Genomic DNA, 23,562 nt, shown 5'->3' with positions numbered 1-23,562 from the left:
AATCTGCTTATGTAAGCTTAAATTTCACATCAACAGGGCAGAATATTATCTTTTGTTTTCCTTTTAAGTAATGTCAACAGAAATACGGTAACACGATCTGAATTGTTGGGACTGTAATGAGCCAAGGGTAAGATTCACACTAATAACTTTCCAGTCTAAAAACCAAAGCCCAAACAGGTAGAACTGCTTCGGGTCACAGGGCAAATGAGGTTAGGGCCCTAGAGGCGCAGCCACTGGGGGAGATGAGGTTGCAAGAAGAAACCAGAAGCAGGCGGACACCCACACACCGTCTCTGAATACTTTGATCGCTTGTTTAAATGAGCCCTTGACTTGGCATCCAGATGTACAACTGGTATTATATTATTTATGTTTTCGGAGAGTTTAGAGAAAATAAAAAGTCAATGGGGGCTTGACTAGTTAGGGAAAGCTTTCTCAGCAGTCTGAAGTCTAACACTGAACCACTGGTAAGATACCCCTTGTGGCCTTTTATGGGTTCAGTACAGCAGACTAGAAGCCTCGGACTGTTTTTATAGATCTGGATTTCATCGCATCAAGGAATGAGCCACTTCATTTGTCTTGCATGACTCTCATGTCTTTTTGGTCTTGACAAAAATTCTATTTGGAAGGCCACAAGGTTTATGTTCTTTGTTTTAAAAAATGCTTATTTCACTCTGAGCTGATTTTACCTTCAGAATGAGGGTAGATCCCATTACATACTTCCAGCTACTTCTACGTGGGCTAGAAATATCTAACTCCCTCATCTGATTGTAGACATTTCAGTCCTAAACCCAAATTCCCTTTGGCTTGAGAATTCAAGCATCCATGACTCAATTTTCTTATACTTATTTATACTAAAATAAATATATTTTATCAGAACTATGAGTTTTCTAGGGCTTTATTAGATTGTCATTTCAGTACCTGAATGCTAGTTCTAAATCCAACCAGTCATGGAGATAGTGACTAACGCCGGAAAGTCTTTCTTTTCCTATCATTTCTCATATGGATATTCACAGCCCCTCATTGAAGGTAATGGTGACCACCTTAATTCTATTAATTTTAGAACCATCACATAGAGTTATATGGGATTGTTATTTATAAGACTTGAATGCCATTTTAATAGAGTATAAGTGCAATTTCTAACATAGCATTTTGGGTGCAGTCATTTAATTTTTTTTGATCATTATTTTATTTTCGATAATAGTATTTAGTATTTGTGTTACTGATCAAACATGGATTCATTCCATGTGCTTTTCTTTCTTGGATTTGGAGGAAGAATCTCTTTTTTGAAATGAATAGTGAATCTATTCCTATGCAGAAGTACATTATGGTGAAGACCTATTTTCACTGCTAAGGCTAGTGAAACAAAAAATGGAACAAACAGAACCCCTGACACTAGGGACAATTCATCTTTTTATTCTATAAATAGTACCCAAGCAACATTTGAAAATATTAAACTTATGTGATATTAATAACGTGTGTCTGATTGTCCAAGTCTTTACCGGCTTTCCTGTTTCTGAACTTGTAGAACAACTTGACATACAGGATTCTTCACCTCTTACAGACTGTCTTATGTCATTTACAAAATGTTTTCCTTGTTTTAAATTTCTCTCAACTCTCTGACTGCAGGAACAATGTCTCTTATTTTTCTGTATACTTCAGAGGGTCTAAAACAGTCCTACGCAAACAATGAGACTTTATGTACTTTTAATTTATCAGGGGAAAATAATCACCATTGCTCATTTACTGTGTCTGCTCATATTTGCATTGCAGAGCTCTCTATAATCATTTACTAATTATTTTGCATATCCGCTTATAGAGTCAAATGCCTTTATACTCCTTAATACACAGAAAAACAGATTTTGAACAGCTGAATTAAACTGAGGTCGGTATTCAATTAATTGTCTTTGGCTTGACGTACATATTAGAGTCTCTCTGTGTTTTTCACCACAATGGCAGGGGAATGGAAGTCACTGTAATGTTTAAAATGTGCACTGACAACACTGGGTATTATATGTAAGCGATGAACCATGGGAATCTACCCCAAAAACCAAGAGCACACTTTACACACTGTATGTTAGCCAATTTGACAATAAACTATATTTAAAAAACACAAAAACAGAAACAAAAACACTCAAAAAATAAATAAAATGCACACTAAGAAAAAGAATGCTTTTTGGCTATTTTCTGAGGAGAAGCTTGGAGAGCCTGAGAACAGTGCGTCTACCTGCATGGGGGTGAGTGTTGACTGCGATAGCTTTCTGTCTGCTCCCTCACTGAAGATTTCTCTCTTTGTGTGAAGGAATCCATTTCTCTTTTCCAAAAGCCCAACATGCGCCATAACAGCATGTTTAGAGTCTAATTCACAGCAGAATTGCTAGTGGTTCAATTAAAACCACTGTTTTGTAGATTAAAGACTCTAACAGAGCTTCTCCTGCCGAGTAATAGCAACCTTACTTTCAAGCTTACCTTACAAAAAAGCAAAAGAACCTCATGTAATAAAAGACCTTGCCCTTGGGCAAGATTTCTTCCCCCTACTGATTTGGAAGAGAAAGACTGGAGTATGCACTATATCTTATTTATTGTTTAATTCCCAGAATCTAGCACACTACATAATACAGTATCAACCCATGACAGTTTTTGGTTAACTGAATGAATTAATGAGTTACTATACTCCATCTAGCATTCTGTTTAGTATACTACCTTTCACCTAAAAAAAAAAAAAAACAACATAGGGAGAAATTAAAGCATTATAAAGATAAGGGTTTTACCAATCAATAATATATTGAGAAGTAAAATCTACTATGCTCTAATGGTTAGATTCTCAAATTTGTTATAATGAATGAGCCCAAAAAGAAACAATTTACTGCCTCACTTCCATCAGAACTTGTGATAAGTCACTGTAATAAAAGATTCGACTCAATAATGTCATAACAAGGGCATTGCTATTGTGTAAAACATTGTCATTAATTGCTGGTCAATAGCAAATATGTCATTCCAGGCATGAATGCCTGTATCCTAGCCCATTGAGACCAGTGACAAGAGTTCATCACTATTTCCTTTTGCTTCAGTTACTTGATTTTACTATTAGATTAAAAACCAGATAAGGGAAGTTAGGAGAAGTTAGCTACCAGAAATGTGAAAGAAGTAATTATTTTGTTGCCGTATAACCTTAAAGATAGGGGCATGGTGTGATCTATACTGCAAGTTTCCTATGGGAAAGATTGTGATTAGACAAAAAAATACTGCAAGTGCTATCTTGCCCATGACAAGGTCATGCTTCAGAAATGTCCGATGGTGATCATTAGTCACAACCTCCTCAGAAACAATTTATGTCCCCTTGGTACTTCACAGCAATAAATTAAATAAATCTTTTTTTTTTAATTTTTTTTTTATTTTTAAAAAATTTTTTTTTAACTTTTTTTTTTTTTTAATTTATTTTTGAGACAGAGAGAGACAGAGCATGAACGGGGGAGGGTCAGAGAGAGAGGGAGACACAGAATCGGAAGCAGGCTCCAGGCTCTGAGCCATCAGCCCAGAGCCCGACGTGGGGCTCGAACCCACAGACCACGAGATCGTGACCTGAGCTGAAGTCGGACGCTTAACCGACTGAGCCACCCAGGCGCCCCAATTAAATAAATCTTAACTAATGTTCTATTTGTCATTTTTTTCATTCTGTTCTTGTGATGTCTTGCTTATTTCCAATTTCAGGCTGATATAATTGCCCAAACTAATAGCAATAATTAATAAAGGCATCCTTTACTTCCTACTTTTTGATTTTAAATTAGTTTATTTAAATTCAAGTTAGTTAACATACAATGTAGTAGTGGTGTCAGGAGTAGAACCCAGTGATTCATCACTTACATACAACACCCAGCGCTCATCCCAAGTGTCCTCCTTAATGTCCATCCCCCTACCTACCTCCCCTCCAGCAACCCTCAGTTTGTTCTCTGTATTTACGAGTCCCTTATGGTTTGCCTCCCTCTGTTTTATCTTATTTTTCCTTGCCTTCCCCTATGGTCATCTGTTGTGTTTCTTAAATTCCACATATGAATGAAATCATATGACATTTGTCATGCAGAGAAAGACAAATACAGGCACACTTTATACATATATGCAAAACACTTTCAATATGTACTGGCAAACTTCACTTGATTGACTCCTTACCCCAAATGAGTAAATTTTGGATTTCCAAATGAAGAACGTGAAGTTCAGAGAGACTAGTTGATTACTGGAGCCTCAATACTTTACACGAAGTATGCAATAGAAAGAACACAGGCTTTGAAGCAGACTGCCTGCTTTGAATCCTGGCATATGAGTATATTGAGGTATTAAATTAGTGAACTATACAAAGCATTTAAACAGTAGCTATCACATTAAGCATAGTCTCAACACATGATAGATTTTGTTACTATTTCTTCAGTGTCTCCCAAGGCATAGAATCCAGAATCATCCAGGGTGCCCTACACTGCAGATTTCTGGGATCTCCCCAACATCCACTGAATCAGAACCTCTACTTGAGAATCACAGCTGTTATATTTTGCTTTTGCAGGCTTTTTTTTTTTTTTTATGCCAGCAAAATGACTATGGTTAGACCTTTAACTGCAAGAAATACTTGTAAGATCAAAACATTGCCTAACTTACCAATGGAAAATTGGTAGCTTATTGTGGTACCGTAGAAAAGATGATGTGAACAAAAAAGCAAAAGAAAGAAATTTCAAGGTCTAAGCCAATCCTCACTATTTAGTAAATAGCTCATTCATTCAGCACATACTGACTGAGTGCCCACACAGGCCTAGCACTCTGTTAATTACCAGGATTACAAAGATGAGTCAAAGGGGCCAGACTCCTGCACTCATGCCATTTAAACAGTGAAATGCTCACATTCAAGAATTACCGAACAGTGAATTAAGTATTTTATTAACAAATATGAATTTTTAATAGCTATTTATCTAGGCTGGATATAAGTTATAGAAAGGTTGAGATGTCTATAGGAAATGTTTCAAAAAGCCTTTGAAATCAATCCTGATTACAAGGTCACCAGACTGTACTGCAGTTAATTTGCTAAACCAACGTAGAGACAAATTTCTGTGATGACATTAATAATACTAACAATGACAACTATAACTTAGTGTTTATGATCACTTCGGCACTTGTTCAAAGCACTTTCCATAGATGGACTCAATTAATCTTCCAAAACCACTGCATGGGGAAGGTAGGATTATTGCCTCCATCTGACTCACAAGGCTGAATAGAGAGATAAACAACTTGACATCACACAGATACAGGAGGTGAAGTCAGTACCTGAATCCCTGGATCCCTCCCGGCAGGGTTGCATTCAAGTCAACTCTGCTCTGATAATGTTGTTCAATCAACATTTCAATGACTAATGTATTTCAAATGCTGATTCACAGAGTTGAATAGTGTGAAGCCAGAAAGCTGTGTTTTCTGAAATGAATTTTTAGAAATTAATTACCCTATACATTACTATTTCAATTATATACAGACTAGTAAGATTTTGACTCTTTCATACACATACACACACACTCTTACACACACACACACACACACACACACACACACACACACACACACACAAAACCAGAAGCTGTTTTAGCTCTTCTTATTGCAAGGCCTGAACATATTCTGAATAGCGTAATTAAGGAAATATTCTAATAGTATGGCTGAATAAAACGTATCCAATATAATTTGAAATTTCAACTGTCAGCAAGAAACATATGGATGATAAAGGAAGCTTTGCGATGTTTCTGATGAGCAGCTGTTCTAGTTGGTTGAATCCTTCCTTAGGATGACCGTTACTGAGTCTTTATACTTCTGCACTGGCATTATGCTTCCTCTGAAAGCAATTCAGAATTATCCGAATGAATGGAAAGAGATCTATCTGTGTGCAATTGGATAATTCCCAGTGTAACAGCTGTGTGGAGCTAAGACTGAATGTAACTCGGGAAACGAGAAGATTGTGTGACTCTGTGTTCCCTTAATTTTGGATTTACACTTCCCCAAGAGTCTGGGGACTGCTTACCTCAAATGGTTCATGTTAGATTGAGTTCAAAATGCCTTTTAATCCACTGCAATGGTGAAGTTAGTACACACGTTTTCTTTTCTTCATTGGGAGTGAAATATTTGGGGGGAAAAAGAGACAGACAAAGTAAAAGACATTTCTGCCTGAATTATCTTAACTCTTGATTTTTTTCTGCCCAGGGCCGCACGGCATTGTAATTGTGAAAGTATCACATTTAGTATCCAAACCTCTCAATTTTAAGCTAATTTATGAATAAAGTGTGCAAAGCCTTTAATAAGCAGCTTCTATGGGCTAGGTGTTTATTATTTCATTCAATCCTCAGCCCTACCTGAGGTTTGGAAAGGTGAGTAAGCAGCCAGTACGTGCTGAAGCCGGAACGCAAACATGTGTCGGGTCTGTTTGAACCCTTCCCGTCTGTGAATAGTTATGCTGGTCTTGTGTAGAGGAGTGTGGTGTTCCTACGTATTCCTTGGTTTCATCTGAGCACGCAAAGTTCTACCCACAAGGCTGCCCAATCCACACCCTGCCCCCCACCCCCACCCCTCCATTCGGTCTTCAAGTTAAAGGACACGTTTCTTTCTCGAACTTGAGAAATCAAAGACCTGCAAGAGTATCTTCAGATCTCCAAGAGTCCATGAGTCCAAACGTGAGAAGTATCACCTTAAAAACTGAACCCTCTAACACCGACTGATGTTTGATGCCAGTGTAATGGAGAATTCACATGTTGACAGAAACACTGAAATCATGCACCACTTGGTGATAGAGGGATATTCAAGAAACCTTTACCAATGTTCTGTTATTGCTATTGAAATGAAAACACACATTTTAAAAGTCTCAAAAACTTGATAATTACTTTGGGATATGGATTTTGTTTCTAAGAAAGCGTTAACATCAAATACACATCTTAGCAGGTCGTATGTTTACTCAGAATCATTCAGTAAAAAGTCAGCCCTGATACATTTATGAGATTATTTAGTAAATATCTAGAACTATCCTGAGGGAATGAGGCACAGGCCATATAAAGTTTTCTGTAGGAAAGAAGTCTGAACTTTGTAGGTTGAGGGTTATTGATATGGGAACTGATAACAGAAATGAGACCCAGGCCAAGTACACCATGTGTGATCTGATCATAACAGGACTTAAATTCAGCAAGGGGAACAGTTTACAAGCTCTCATCTATGCTTTGAAAACACACTGAGTTTCCCTGGGCATCATCTTCTGCTTCAGATTTGTTTATTTTCCCATTAACAAAAGGGTACTGTCTCCTCTGAATCTTTAAGCAAAAATTTCTTAAAGAGCCTAATAGTCTTTTGTTAGTTGTAAAATAAATCTGCAACGAAGAAATAAATGCCTCTCTTTTTGGGGGCCAGGGGAGGATTCTTTTTCTAGCCATTCTTTCTAAGCCAGCTGGGTATAATTTATCCTTGAGTTCGCTAGAACTTCAAAGGTAAGAAGTTACACTGTGTTATTATGGCCTATCTGATTCCTGTGGATATTATAAGTGATTTTTAAAAGAACTGTGGGTTTGAATTAAACATACCTATAAATTGAAAGAATATCAATAAAAAAACAGCTGGTTTTATTCCTCTAGGAACTAACACTAATTCTTTATAGAGTCATCAATTTTTACTTTCCATGAGCAACAAAATAACCACCAAAATAAAATGAGATGTACCCCAGAAATTATAAATCAAAATCAAAAGAAATTAGGTATGCAATTTATTTATTCTTAAACTTCATCTCTGATAAAAACAAAATTCAGACTTCAACTGTGGAAGAAAAATGAACATAAGTATGCATAGATGAATAAATGCAGCCACAGAACTAGAGATCCACAGGTGAGAGATCCCTGCGAGGGTCCCTGCAACGTTAAATTTAGGAGAGACAACTAATAATTTTAAAATTCCTATGATGAAATCAGCACATATAAAGATCAGCAGTTATCAGCAACTTGAATACAGGATGAGTTTTGAAACTGATTTAGAAATCAGATGGTTATTTTTGTCTAATAATCTATCAGATTAACAGATAACCTAGGTTCCTGGAACATTTCATGTTTCTGTTATTCAAGTCTGTGGCGTTTCTTTCTTCCTCAAACAGTAGAGCCCGTGTCATATCTCAATTATAAAGGTATTCTATAAACTTGGCTTCCCCCCCCTCCCCCCACCATTCTTGGTAGGTAGTGAGGTGTATATTTCCAATGATGAAATTTTAGGTAACAAAACCCAGAAGGCTGTTAGAACATGGGGGAAGATCACACAGGAGGAGGCCACCACAGAGGGCCAACTGGGGTAGACCCGAGGTTCCTGTCCCCTTGAGAACTAGCTTTAGCTGTGCACTGCCATTATCCTAATGTTCATACTGTTTTAGGAAACTTCTTGAGTCAGCTGATGCCACACTGGACAAAGACATCACATAGCTTTCAAATAACTACTCCTGAATTTCAATGCAAACCTGTAATGTGAGCTACTCTACATAAATGTGAATATTATTCTTTTATACATAGATACCTTACCATGATCATATAGAGCATGAGCTGAGGTCTATATTCTATAACACTGATGGGATTTTTAATAATGTTTTGCCTATTCTTGACTGGTGTCTTAAACTATCTCCCCTTTCACTTAGCGTTTGAAAGATTTTATTTACATTTGCTTAATAACACCAGAGAGGCATTTGTCAAAGATGTGCAAGCACCTTTCTAAAAAACATCCTCAGGGATCTGCACGTAACACACAATGATCCCATTTTCTGAAGTGCCAAGCTGTAAGACAGAATCCCTGAATTTATAACAAAATGATGTTAAGTAATAAAAACTAGAAGCTTATTAAAAGCATGAGCGAAAACTACACATGAACATACTACTAACTTTAGCTATTTGGACAAAGGGAATTCTTTCCCAAATCTGAGCCAAATGAATGGTCTTTTCTACAAATTTGGAATAAAAACTAAAATGACCTAACCCAGTTCAGTGTGCCTTAGTCTAATGAATCAGCATCTGTGGAGTGACCGCCTTTGACCTAACCTTGAAATAAGCAATCGCAACTGAAAACACGAAAAAAAAAGAGGAGCGTCTCACTGCTTATCCTGACGGATTTTCAGTTCTTGGTCCCTTTCCTTTTCTGAGGCCTTTTGCATTCCTGACCTTGGGACCTATGAAACAGCCCTGTCTGCTAACTGTTGTCACTTTCTGTTAGTTTCAAATGAAGAGTCAGAACAAGTAACACTTTGGGGATTGTGATTGGACATCCGTTATTCCTGGGATTACAATGATGGAGGTGAATGGCTGTCACTGTATGATGAGGAACAGGTTCTAGAAACTAACTCTTCCAGGTCTTCTCTCATACTCCCATGAACATAGGCTTCATCCTGATGATATCTGGAATCTTAAAAAATCTAAAAGATATTTTTTGAATGATGTGTTATTTTGGGCACTGGTGAAACAACTTCAAAAATTTTCCTGAATGGTTATGTATTAAAATGAATGGGGACTTATCTTAATCAGATGAATATACGTTTTATTTAAATAAAACAGGAGGATGAAAAGCAAGACATATAAGCCTTGATAGAGTATTTATCTTCATGGGAAATAAAACATTCTTCTGTTGCTATTTGCCTGCCATTACTGGCTTCCTTCATAAATTATTCCGTGTGAATAAAAAGGCCTAGCTAACTGAAGCATACAACTAAATGGCAATTCAAGACAAAACAAAACATGTACTTTGAAAAACTGTTTCCTTAAATTTATTAGGAACCACCTCTATTTTAAAACATTTTTTTTCCAAATTCTATAAGCAATATCTGTTCACTGAAGAACAACTATAAAATAAAGCACAAGGAAAAACTTAAAGTCACCTGTAGACCTCATTTCTAAACCAAGCACCACTAATGATGTTTGGTACATGGTTTTCACCTATAACATTCTGTGGTATTTAATGTGTGTGTGTGTGTGTGTGTGTGCGCGCGCACGTGTGTGTGCATGCACACGCTTACACACTAGGTGTTGCTTGGCACCAGAGCCTCTGAGAAGGGGCCACACTGTTCTCCTCGGATGAGACGAGGTTCTCTGTGGATACGGGGCCAGGACCACCTTCCCGTTAGTGCGGTGGTAGTAGAAAACTGTGCTCTAAATATGCCTAAAATAGGATTTGAGATTAGAGATACTTTGTAGGGGAAGGAAGCCCTAATTATTGTTTTAAACTGGCATTGCCCGAGGTTATCTCTCTCCACAACCCCAAGCATTTCAATAAAGTCTTCTCACAAATGTTTTCAGAGACCAGTTTCACATCTGGCTCCCTGCCTCATGGGAAGGGATGGCATGTTGAAAGCAGGGGTCAGGAAATTCTTAAGGTCCTGGGATTTGTTTGAAAATCATTGAGACATTCCAAACCAAGCAGCTTTTATCTAGTCCTGAGAGACAAGGGAAAGTGTACTTGACACCTGAGATATATATATGTGGGTATTTTCTTTTTTTTTACATTACGGTGCGCCTGGCATTTTGCTAAGCAGTTTACACGAATTATCTCACTGAATTTCCATTACCCCTATGAGGTTACTGGTAGATCTAGAATTCAAATGCAGGCTATCCGGCGTGTAGATCAATTTCTCTCTTGTCTGTCTGTCTATCTATCTATCTATCTATCTATCTCTCTATCTCACAAAGAATATACTGGTTTTCCAACTAACTTTTCTTCTCGTTAATATGGAGACAAGGTTGATATATTCCTAAAATACGAATGTTAAAGGGAGATATCATTATTAGCAAAAGTGATCTTTTCCAATTCGACGTGTGTGGTATTTCAATTTAATTGATTAATGTGAAGTTGAGAATATTCCACATTATTTGTTGACTGGACGTATAATATCCTCACTTATGGCCATGTCTATATATTTTGGCTCAGGGATGTGTGTATTCTGAATATTTTAGCCTTACAAGTTTTCACATCTGGTATGCAGGCATCTGGCTTCTGCCAACTTCTCTCCCATCAGCTAATGCTAGATAAATTTTTTCATTGGCCTTAAACATTAATACTATCTCCAGATCAGTATATTTGCCTTTTGAAGAAACTAGGTCTTGAAATGAACAGTTTTACTTTTTTCTACTTCTTCAATTACTGCTTTTATCTTTGGTATGTTATGTTTCCAGCTTTTCTTCAGTACCATTTTTATTGTAGAGACAGGAGACTGTGTACATGGTAGGGGTATTTTAATCTTTTACTATTTACTAAAGAATTAAATGCTATAATTTACATCTCAGTATAGCTCTGGTTCATCTTTGAGATTTTATGGTTTCTGTTTTCTTTTCATTATTTTTAATTGCTTCACATTGACTTTTTTATTTCCTCTTTGGCACAAGTTCATTTTCCATATTTTTATTTTATAAATTTACATAAACTTTGATTTGTATTAAGTTTTTGCTTCTCCTATGTATTTATCCTCTATAATAGAAAATATGGCTTCCTCAATCTTAATTTTTTGAACCTATTAGTTTTCATTGCATATATTGACTTAATATATAGCCTGTTTTCATAAATGTCCTGTGAAAAATTTATAAAAGAGAATAAAAGAGTATCTATTTCCTCTTGGAATTAATTTTTTCTTAAACAAAACATTAATTATATTATCCAAATCCTCTATATTTTTATTTCCTGTCTGTTAAAACCAAGAGTCATCCTTCTTTATTATGATAGCTTTCTGATTATATATTAATTTAATGTATTACTTTATGGCTTAAATATCATGGCTTTTGAATTCAATTATGAATTCAATTATTATAAAATTGGTTTATTAATTTTTTAGTAAGATTGCTTGCTTTGTAAGAAATTAATATACACCTGCTAGATCTTTGTTGCTTGCCTAAGCGATTACACAGCTTACTTTTTTGGACCACTGCTATTTTTCTTTTAGATTTGGCTCTTCTTTTTCTCTCTGCTCACCTACTTTGGACGTAATTTACCTTCTTAAAAATGTTCATTTTTCTTTTTTCTTGTTAACTCTTTACCCCTGCTTCTCTTCTACCTCTCCTGCACTTTTGCCTTGAGAATCTTTATTTCTCCTTTAACTGATGGCTCCCACATCACTGCCTCAGAAAAGACTTTCTTCAGTTTCCAAACTAGGTCATAGTCTCTCTGTTATGTATCTTTTAGCACCTTGCACTTTAAAGAAGGTGCAATTTCAAGGACAAATGTGGAGAAAAGCACATTTAAAGCATACTGTTAATTACACAAGGGGAAAAAAAAGGATGAGAAGAAAGAAGAGTAGGGGAGGTGGAGGAGATAATGGGGACCCACTTACTAATGAATAGCTAAGTCAAACGTCCCTGCAGCTTAGTCATATATATTCATTTCTCCCTTGTCTGTGTTATTTAATTTTTTCCTGAGTGTTTAATTTAGGCCTAAAATGTGTCTTTTTTTTAGCTTCTTAAGTTGAAGGCTTATTTGTATTTGCTTTTCTTGTTTTATGATAAATGTCTTCAAAGCTATGAAATTTCCTCCCGGTACAACTTTAGCTACATCCCACATATTTTTTACAATAATTTTTTGGAAATAAGTTTAACTTACTACACATAAAAATAGGGGCGCCCAGGTGGCTTGGTCAGTTAAGAATCTGACTCTTGATTTCAGCTCAGGTCCTAATCTCACGGTTCGTGGGTCTGAGCTCTGCTTCGGGCTCCGTGCGGACAGTGTGGAGCCTGCTTGGGATTCTCTTTCTCCCTCTCTTTCTGCCCCTCCTCCACTCATGCTCTCTCGCTCTCTCTTTCTCAAAATAAGCTTCAAAAAATAATAATACAACAAAGACTCATACACCTTTTACACAAACTTGTGTGTGTGTGTGTATTCCAAGTGTCTTACACACTTTTTTTCTGAAACAAATGCATTCATCATGACCCTTTACTCTATATCAGCATGTATTTCCTAAGGATTAGCTAACCTATACAAGTTTATTTAAAAATGTTAATTACGCCTTCTTAGAGGAACTTGTTTGACAATGGGAACCGAAGCTTTAGCCTAAGTTCATACTGAGATATGGATCTGGGAATCATTCAGATCAAAATTATAGTTAGGGCAACAGCAGAAATAGCACTGGCTCCAGAGACCATGTTGAGAGAGTTGGGCCGAATAATAAGGACCAAATGCAGAGTAAACTCATGTTTAGGATCAGGAACATAAGGCAGATAGCACACAGACTGAAGATGACCACGGAAACACAGGGTTTCAAAAAATAGTGAAAAAGAGTGTCAGATACCCAAGAGGTATTTGAGAGGATAAAGAACATGAAGCATGTAAGAGTAGGAACTATCGGGAACATCTCTGGATTTGGAGAGCTGAAGGTTAATTTTTGCAAAGGTTCAATTCTGTAGAGTAGGGTAGGGGTAGGCAGAACCCACTGAACAGGGCTGAGAAGTGAAGACATAGGGAGAATTTTGTGCACCATGTTCCAGTGACATGATGAAGAAAGACTTATCAGCACAGGGGCTCAGCAAAGTTGATACTGTAAAGGGTACTGAATGTCTGTTTACAGCTTGTGGGGCGGAGGGCGGGGGGGATTTGGGCCATGTGGGTAGATAACTGAAGAGAAATATCTTCAAGTATGAAGGAAAACATGGGCTCATGTGGAAGGTTAGCCTTTGATTGAAGGCAAGGATTGAGTTCTTTTTTTTTTTTTTTTTAGTTCTTTTTAATGTTTGTTTATTTTTGAGAGACAGAGAAAGAGTGTGAGCAGGCAAGGGACAGAGAGAGAGGGAGACTCAGAATCCGAAGCAGGCTCCAGGCTCTGAGCTGTCAGCACAGAGCCCAACGCGGGGCTCGAACTCACGAACTGCGAGATCACAACCCGAGCTGAAGTCAGACATTTAACCGATTGAGCCACCCAGGCACCTCAGGATGAGTTCTTAAAGGTAGAAAGAACACAAAGGAAATGAACGAGTATACAGATCATTTCAATATTGATAGAATATTGATAGAGAACTCATATTAACTGGCCCCCAAAACAGTACCTGATCTCCAGAGAAATAAGGGAGGAGAAAAGTCCAGCTTGGTATTTCTGAAAATTGGAAAAATATTTGATATAGAAGCTTTGGGGAAAGTAATAGGGTTTTAATAGGGATAAGCAGAAGAACTGCTCAGCAGAGGGACAGCCTAGGTCAGTTTGTAATGGAATGAAGTAATCCCATTTTATGTCTTTCTTTAGGCCTAGTAGGCAATTTTTCCGATAGGAAAAAATTGGATAATTGGGATTATTTAAAGACCAATTTCAAATTGGAAGAGTATTTTTAAACCATGTATTAAAATACTTAAAATAAATTTGAGGTAGATGAGGAAGGGGTTGAGAAAATTTGGCCAAGTACTCAAACTTGTCTAACTTACACAAATCTATTTATCTAGACAAACTAAGACAGAAAATATATAAAACATGACAAAATAAAGGGAAGTGATACTGGTAAATACATTTCATACCTTAAAGGTCTTGAGAAGGAATTAATTTTTTCTTCATAAAAATTGCAAAATTTTACAGAGCTAAACAAATCAGAAGAGTCACCTATAACTGGCGTCTGTCCTTAAATAGGGGACGTTAGGACATCAGCAAGGTGTCATCATAGATTAAACTCTCCTTGCATTGGGATGTTAGATACATTACAAGGCTACAGTGCCCTAGAGCACTTTATCATCCATGTGATAAATATGAATCATGTAAATACACCACAGACTAATATAAATGATGTATTGTAACATATTGAAAAAATGTATATATTGACATTATCACCAGCATCTTTTGTACACACTCTAATACATAATAGGAGTTCATGAATTAAAATAACTAGTAATCTATATCTGGTTTTTGTTACTTTTAAGTTAAAATAGGGGGTCAGATCTTTAGAGTAAAAGCTGGCACCAAATCCCAAACGATAAACTCTGACTAAAGCCAGCCTACTCTGATGATTCACGTACTTGACATCTTTTTAGCATTTATGGATATAGGTTGTACTATCCTCATTTCCACTTGTTTATGTGTCACACTGTTAATTTTCCGGGTTGGTTTTTCTTGCCTGCAGAATCTCTCTCCCCGCCCCCATTTCATTCTCCATACTGCCTTGGTGTTATATTTCTGCAGCATAAACTTTTATCATGCCACTACTCTACTTTAAAATAAGTACTGGCTCCCCTTTCCCTAGGCCACAGGATCCAGGTAGGGCATATTCAAGCCGGCATTATCTGTTCTCATCCATCCCCAGCAGCTTCATCAGCCCTATTCTCTCTGCCAATCATCTCCCCCTGACCCTCCGAGTCAGTCTTTAGGATCTACTCCACTCAAGCGTCATCCTTTCTAAAGCCTCCCTGCCTCTCTAGGCAAAATGACCTGCCTCCTCTGTACCTCTGCACAGTCTTCTATGTGTTTCCAGTAGAGCATGCTTTACACTGTGGAATGGTTGTCTGAGCAGAAACCATTCTATATTTTGTCTCACCTGACAATTCACCTGCATGCCATTTCGTTTTGCCTAACGTTAACCAAACACCTGCTAGACGAGTCAGGACAAGAGCTGGTGCTTGTTGTCCAGGGCTCCCAGTTCCCTTACTAGACTCTAAGCTTCTCAGGTTACTAGCTTGTGCTCCAGAAAATGTGGGCAGCTCCCCAAACATATTGAAACTTACCTACCCACATCTTCTCCTTTACTCAGTTTCCTCTCCCTGGAATACCTCTCCTCTAGCTGAACGCCTCTATTAACTTCTTAGCCACCAATTCAAACCCTACCTTCTACTTAGGGCCCAACTTAATCCCAAATCTGATACAGGGTCTTCTTCCCTTGACTGTCAACACTGTCTTTGTGATTCTCTTATGCTACTTACTGACTGCACTTTCCACTACAGTGATCTGTTTTCTGATTTCTCTATGCTATCAAAATCTACAGCTTGTGCACATATTCATCTAGCATGGTGCACACAGCTGACCATTCAGGTGAAAGACTCAACTTGTAGAAGGAAAGCTACCACGCCCTTGCACCAAAGCATCAGCTATTATGGTCACTGAAGCATCTATTCATAGAAAGTGCCAGGTGTATTTTTTGGAGGGAGTGGGGGAGCCTGGGTGTAGTTTATTTCTTTGCTTTTCTTTTTTGAAAAAAATTTTACATGAAAACCTAAGCACTCTGACTTCCTAAAACTGAACTATGTGGATTCCGATGGTTGTTTACTTGGTATTCAAGTGGCCGTTCCTTGACATAACTCTGAATTCATCACTCTCTCAACTCCAGTTTATAAATCAAATTTTAATTTTTAAGCCTGCTAATGCTACTATTTGTTATGCCAATATATCCTTTATCTATCCACAGATGATGTTTTTTAGAATACGACTTTGTTTTTCTTCAATGAAAATGCATTTAGAAGAAAATTGGCACATGCATATGTTTGACTTTCAGTATTAAACTTGGCATTACCTCCTGGGGCTGGCAGTCCCCACTGTGCTTGCCTTGACATCCTCTATTATGTGCTCTAGCAGTACAGCCAACACCTGTGGCCACACAAAAGACCAAACACAGCAGCTGCAGGACTCAGATGTCCACACTGAAATAAATTTCTAAAGCTGAAACATTTGGATCTCAGACGGGTTCTTTTTTTGAGCCTTTCAGGAACTGTTGGGATTGCCCAGTGCTACACAGTGATATATATCAAGTGTCCAGCACTTCTGCACTCTATCTTCTTTGGCTATTAATTCGAATTAAAGGTGGAGGTCCTCATTGGTAGCATAATATACTAGTTAAGGGCACAGATTCTGAGATCAAACGGCCTGGATTTGACGCCTAGATCTACCACTTACTTGCGGTATAATCCTGGACGAGTTATTCAACCTCTAAAGACCTCAGTTTTCTCATCTGTAAAGTGGAAATGTCATGTACCTCAGAATGCTGTGAAGATGAAGTGAGGTTATACATATATAAAGCTTTTAGAACCATGCCTGTCCATGGTTAGTGCTATGTAAATGCTTACTGTTATTCTTAGATTATAAATTCTTGAAGACCCTTTGGCACAACCTGAAAGCAACTTTTTCATATCTATGATCTATGAGTTTTTCTCCTTGTTCATACTTTTCTTTTTGCATTTTCATTTTTTTTGACAAATGCTTCTTGCTCATCCAAAAAATGTACAAGGGTCATTAAAAACACATCGGGCTGAAGCCTAACCCTGGGTGAATTTAGAACAAAATAGGTTAAGAGTTTTTTTTCCCCTTCTTTTAGAATTTTAAGAGCATACCATAACACTACTTATTTATACAGTCAACACTTGTTAAGTGGTAAAATTATTTTTAAACAGCCCTTCTTCAAGTATAAACAACTTAATAAGCGATGGGAATATCAGATACTCCATGAATCCCACACATATCCTAGATGCCAAGCACTCCTGGTCATTCATTCCTGGGTCTAAGGAATTCCAGACCACCCTCTCCTGTGCTTACTATCAGATTATTATGCAAGCTCCGGTCCTTTATTATTTTCATTATTATTCTTGCCAATTTTAAAATTCGTTTATCAAACTTCATTTGACACATATGTATGATGCATCTTTTAGGTGAAGACCCTGAGACTGCAGCGTGAATAAATAAACAAAATGCCCTATTGCAATAGAGACTACCTGAAGTAAAATGTGAAGAATGTAGGGTGGTGACATGTGCTATAGAGAAAATTAAAGCAGACAAGTAGAATGAGGGTATCAGGATGAAGGATGGAAGTGGTCAGAGGCTCACTGAGAAGGTGACATTAAGCAAAGATTTAGAGGACAAGAGGGGTGAAGTCTTCTTAAATCCATGAAAGAGCATTCCAGGTAGAAGAAAAGGCATGGTCAAAGGCCCTAAGGGGTAGAATGTACCTGGCATGCCATCATGAGAACTGTGATTCGACACTGAGTGATTTGGAAGCCACTGTATAGCTTTGGGTGGAGCAATGTGATCTGCCTGTTTTAAAAGGTTCAATCTGGTTATTGCGTTTGACAGACACAGAATGGAGAAAGGATGGGAGTAGAGAAATCAGTTAAGAAGCTATGATAGACAATTTAACAAGATGGCAGCAAAGGAGGAGAACCCTAGGCGTGTCTCATCCCTCAAACACAACTAGATAACTACCAAATAATCCTAAGTATCCCAGAAATCAACCTGAAGACTGAGAGAACAAACTCCACAACTAAAAGGAGAGTGGATGCCACAGAGAAGAAGGTAGAAAATCCAGAGATGTGGCTTAGGGGAGAAACACACCAGGGGTGCTGAGGAGGGGAGGGGGCCATGGTAGAGGAAGGTGACAGAGGAGCACACAGGGGAACACACAAGGAGGATGTTTCCCCAAAGCTATTGGCTTGGAAAATGACAGGCACTGAATTTCTTGAGTTCTTGAAACCAGTGGGTTTAAAGCATGGAGTTTTGGGGTGCCTGGGTGGCTCAGTTGGTTAACTGTACAACTTCAGCTCAGGTCACGATCTCACAGTTGGGGGGTTTGAGACCCATGTCAGGCTCTGTGCTGACAGCTAGGAGCCTGGAGCCTGCTTCAGATTCTGTGTCTCCCTCTCTCTCTGCCCTTCATTGTGGTCTCTCTCAAAAATAAATAAATAAACATACATACATACATACATACATACATACATACATACATACATAAAGGCTGGAGTTTTAATGGTCATCAGGATTGTCTGGGAGAGGCTGGAGGGCACTTCACTGCTCCTGAAGAGAAGGCAGGCAAACAACCCCGGGGGCAGAGAGCATGGAAATAGGGATCTGAAAAACACCTGGGGCACCCAGTGGGGAGATTATTCATTTTTCTTGGACCATGTTCCTGAGAAACAGCGTTCATAGAGATGCCTCTCCTGGAACAAAGGAGCTGGCTGGTGCCATTTCTCTCCACTGCCTCTCAGCATAAACACAGAGCCACCTGTGGGAAGTAGTGCAGTGCCCACACTAGCTGCCTAACCTGCCTATACAAGCCCCACCCTCTGTGTTCTGGTGGAACACCTTCACTCCTGCCTTACTCCCAGCATGGTGGGCCCCTCCCCCAGACAACGAGCACACACACATATATCTGCTGACCAGAAAGTTCTGCAGGGCCTCAATTCCGATGGAGGTGGTGACAGGTCTCATTTCACAAGCACACCAGAGCAAACATAGTTAAAACTCTCCACATTCAGGCCAGGGACCAAACATTACCCACAACATGCCGGAACACCTCTGCAGATGACACAGAGCACACACAGTACATACTAGGGACAGTCCCCGAAGCGCCAAGCCCTGGGCACTGCATGACCTCTTCTTCATAAGGCCATTACTTTCAGAAGCAGGAGACATAACTGGCATTTCAATAACACAGAAGAAGAAGGCAAAGACATAGACAAAATGAGAAAACAGAGGAATTCATCCCAAATGAAAGAACAAGATAAGGCCACAGCCAGAGACCTAAGTGAAACAGATGTAAATTACATGCCTGATGGAGAATTTTAAACAAGGATCTTAAAGACACTTGCTGCGATTCAGAAAATAATAGAAGAAATCAGAGAGATCCTGAGCACAGAGATGAAAGAGTTAAAAAAGAATCAATTCGAGATGAAGAATGCAATAAATAAGATTGGAAACAGGCTTGATGCAATGTACAGCAGGTTGGAAAAATCAGAGGAATGAATTAATGACCTAGAAGAAAAAGTAATGGAAAGCAATGAAGCTGAACAAAAGAAAAGAATTACAGAACAAGAGAACAGACTTAAGGAACTCAAGAACTTCAGCAAATGTAGTAACATTTGTATTATGAGTCCCAGAAGAAGAAGAGAGAAAAGGGGTCAGAAAATTTATTAACAGAAATAATAGCTGAAAGCTTCCATCATTTGGGGGAAAAAAACAGACATCCAGATCCAGGAGGCACAGACAATTCCACAAAAATCAACAAAAGCAAGCCAACACCAAGACATATTACAATTACATTTCCAAATCACAGTGATTAAGAAAAAATCTTAAAAGCAGTAAGACAAGGGGAGCTTGGGTGTCTCAGTCAATTAAGCAGCTGGCTTCAGCTCAGGTCATGAACTCAGGTCCTGAGTTTGAGTGCTGCATCAGGCTCTGTGCTGACAGCTTGGAGCCTGGAGCCTGCTTCAGATTCTGTGTCTCCCTCCCTCTCTGCCCCTCCTCTGCTCATTCTCTGTGTCTCTCTCTCTCAAAAATAAACATTAAAAAAAAAGTTTAAAAAAAAAAGCAACAAGACAAAAGAAGTCCCTAATCTAGGGAAAACCCATAAGGCTAAGTTGGAGGTTTCTCAACAAAAACTTGACAAGTCAGAAGGGAGTGGCATGATATATTCGAAGTGCTGAATGGGAAAAATCCACAGCCAAGAATACTCTATCCAGAAAGGCTATCATTCAGATTACAAGGAGAGATAAAGAGTTTCCGAGACAAAAACTAAAGGAGTTCATAACCACTAAACCAGCCCTGCAAGAAATATTAAAGGGGACTCTAAAGGAGAGACCAAAAGTGACAAAAACAAGAAGGATCAGAGAAATTCTCCAGAAACAATGAAAAAACAAGTAATAAAATAGCAATAAATACATATCTATCAATAATTACTTTGAATGTAGTAAATGGATTAAACACTCTAATAAAAAAAAATAGGGTATTCGAATAGATAAAAAAAACAAGACCCATCTATAGGTTACCTACAAGAGACTCATTTTAGACATAAAGACACCTGCAGATTCAAAGTGAGGAGATGGAAAAAAATTTAACATGCAAATGGAAGTTAAAAGAAAGTCAGACTGGCCATATTTCATCAAACTAGACTTTTTTGGCCTCGTATTGTTTTTATCCTGCTTTAGTACTAGTGTAGTACTAGCCTCATGGAATGACTTTGAATGTGTTCCCTCCATTCTTTGTAAGATTTTGGTAAAGATCGTCAACATATATTTTTTAATGTTTATTTATTTTTGAGAGAGTGCAAGCAGGGGAGGGGCAGAGAGAGGGGGACAGAGGATCTGAAGTGGGCTCTGTGCTGACAGCAGTGAGCCTGATGTGGGGCCCAAATTCACAAACTGTGAGATCATGACCTGAGCCAAAGTTGGATGCTCAATCGACTGAGCTATCCAGGTGCCCCTAAGTATTTTTTTTAAAAGTATGGCAGAATTCACCAATGAAACCACATGGTCCTGGGCTTTTCTGTGTTGGGAAATTTTTGATTCCTAATTCAACTTTCGTTCTTGTTACTGGTGTAAGATTTCCTATTTCTTGGATTCAAGATTCATAATTCAATCATGGTAACCTGTGAATTTTAGGAATTATCTGTTTTTTTTTTAATTATCTGATTTGTGAGAATATAATTGTTTACAGTAATCTGTTATCACATTATGTATTTCTGTGGTTGTCTGTTGTATTGTTTTCATTTATATTTCTCATTCTGGTTTTTAGTCTTCTCTCTTTTTTCTTAATGTACTTAAATTAATACCAATTTTATTTTTTAAACTAGTCATTACTTTCAATGTTATATTATTGCTTATTCAGTTCTCTATTTTATTTATTTCTGATTTTCTTTATTTCTCCCCTCTACTAAATTTCAGCTAACTTTCTTCTTTTTCTAGCTCCTTGTGGTGTAATGTTAAGTTGTTTATTCAAACACTTTTTCTTTTTTTTTTAATACTTTTTCTTAATACAAGCACTTATGGTGCAAATTTCACTCTAATATCTGCTTTTGCTGAATCTCCTGGGTTGTGGAAAAATGTTTTCTTTTTCTTTTTCTTTGAGACACATTTTGATTTGCTGTTTGATTTCTTATTTGGCCCATTGCTTGTATGGTAGTGTGTTGTTTAATATTTACACATTAAATTTTGAATACTAAAAGAAAAGAGAGACTATGGTAATAATCCAGCTTAGAGATTATGGCCTTTGATCTACTTTTCACTTGAGTTAGTTAGTATGCAAGTTATCAAACAAAATTAAGCCATATACACAGACCTAATTAGGATTTTGGAAATAAGCCTACATTCATTCTAAAATTAAAAGATCTGTTACTACACTGCAATGGTTCCAAGATTAATTTCCAAAGTCCATATCTATTATTTAGTTAACATAAAATATAAAGCAGCATTAAAACAAACAAAAATACAAAATATGATTTGAGATAGGTAAAAACTCATTTTAGGTAGGTTTACTTTCTTACTAAATATATACACAATAAAAACTTCTAAATGCTTGGGAAACAGTTTTGCTTTTCCACAGATGCAGCTCATGCATAAAAGCAAATGAACAATTGGCATTTAATGTAATCCCTAGTTCAACAGTCTATGTTAAAGGCTTTGATCAGGCCTATGATTCTACGGTATCCTCAAGAATGGGAAATACCGTTTTTTAAAAACAAAGGCTTTTGTTCTATTTATCCAGTAGCTGAAAGGTATATTTCTTCATTATTGTGAAAGACACAGAAACTAAGAGTTTGTGGGACACCTGAGTGGCTCAGTGGTTAAACAGCTGACTTCAGCTCGGGTCATGATCTCACGGTTCGTGGGTTCAAGCCCTGTGTTGGGTTCTGTGCTAACTAACAGCTGAGACCCTGGAGCCTGCTTCAGATTCTGTGTCCCCCTCTCTCTCTCTCTGCCTCTTCCCCAATTGTTCTCTATCTCTCTCTCTTTCTCTCAAAAATAAATAAACACAAAAAAAAATTAAAAAAAAAGAAACTAGGACTTTGTTAGTTCAGGAATGCAATATATCACGTAAAAGCATCTATGTCCACGATGTGAATTTATACTATTTCCAGGGCACCCGGGTAGATCAGTTGGTTAAGCGTCCAACTCTTGATTTCGGCCTAGGTCATGTCATGATCTGGCAGTTTGTGAGATTGAGGCCCCCATTGGGCTCTGCAGTGACTGCAGAGAACTTGCTTGGGATTCTCTCTTTCTGTGTCCCTCCCCCACTCACCCATGTCCTCTCTTTTTCAAAATAAATAAATAAACATTAACTATATAAACATTAGTAACAAATATATATATATTTGACACTATTTCCATGGTACTCATATTCACATTCTTGCACAGATCCTGAAATCAACTTGACAAATATTTATTGACTTACTTCTATGAATACTTTTTAAAAGGTATTTTTGTATACTGCAAATTTGGTTTCCTTAGATATGAAAGAATACACAGAACAAACACAAACTTGAGTATCTCTTTTATGTCAGATGATCCTATTGAAGTAATCGATTTTCAGTGACGGTTCTAAGGCAGGTGTTGGCAAGCTTCTATAGAGGGTCAGTCAGGTAGTAAATATTTTAGGCTTTGAGGGCCATACAGTGTCCGTGGCAGCTCTTCAACTCTGCCACCACAGTGTGAAAGCAGCCACAGATGGCACATGAGCGAGGCGGCTGTGTTAATTGCAACGAAAGGCTGCCAGCCAGATTTGGTCTACCAGCTATAGTTTGCTGACTCCTCTTTTACAGGTTAGGAATGAAAACCTTCAAACCTATGAAGATCTGTGGTTGCTGGCAAATTCTAGTTATTATGGGTGCCCGAGAGCAATGTTTT

General features: G+C 37.8%; 1 protein-coding gene across 7 annotated transcripts in view; it reads right to left on the bottom strand.

The window, feature by feature from the left end:
* GRIA4 (glutamate ionotropic receptor AMPA type subunit 4) overlaps nt 1–23,562 on the bottom strand; it is a 247,428-nt gene that overhangs the window by 201,413 nt on the left and 22,453 nt on the right. The window contains exon 1 of one of the 7 annotated variants that reach the window (XM_042958449.1): nt 6,041–6,113. The exons of the other annotated variants lie outside the window; for them this stretch is intronic. The gene's annotated coding sequence lies outside the window, so the exon portion shown is untranslated. Of the gene's footprint in view, nt 1–6,040; nt 6,114–23,562 lie in introns of those variants that run through there. 7 annotated transcript variants of the gene reach the window in all.

The sequence above is a fragment of the Panthera tigris genome, chromosome D1 (genome assembly GCF_018350195.1).
Source record: "Panthera tigris isolate Pti1 chromosome D1, P.tigris_Pti1_mat1.1, whole genome shotgun sequence".
In the NCBI taxonomy this organism is placed as follows: Eukaryota; Metazoa; Chordata; class Mammalia; order Carnivora; family Felidae; genus Panthera; species Panthera tigris.
Note: the sequence above shows the minus strand (reverse complement) of the source record. Positions and strands in the feature narration are given on the sequence as shown.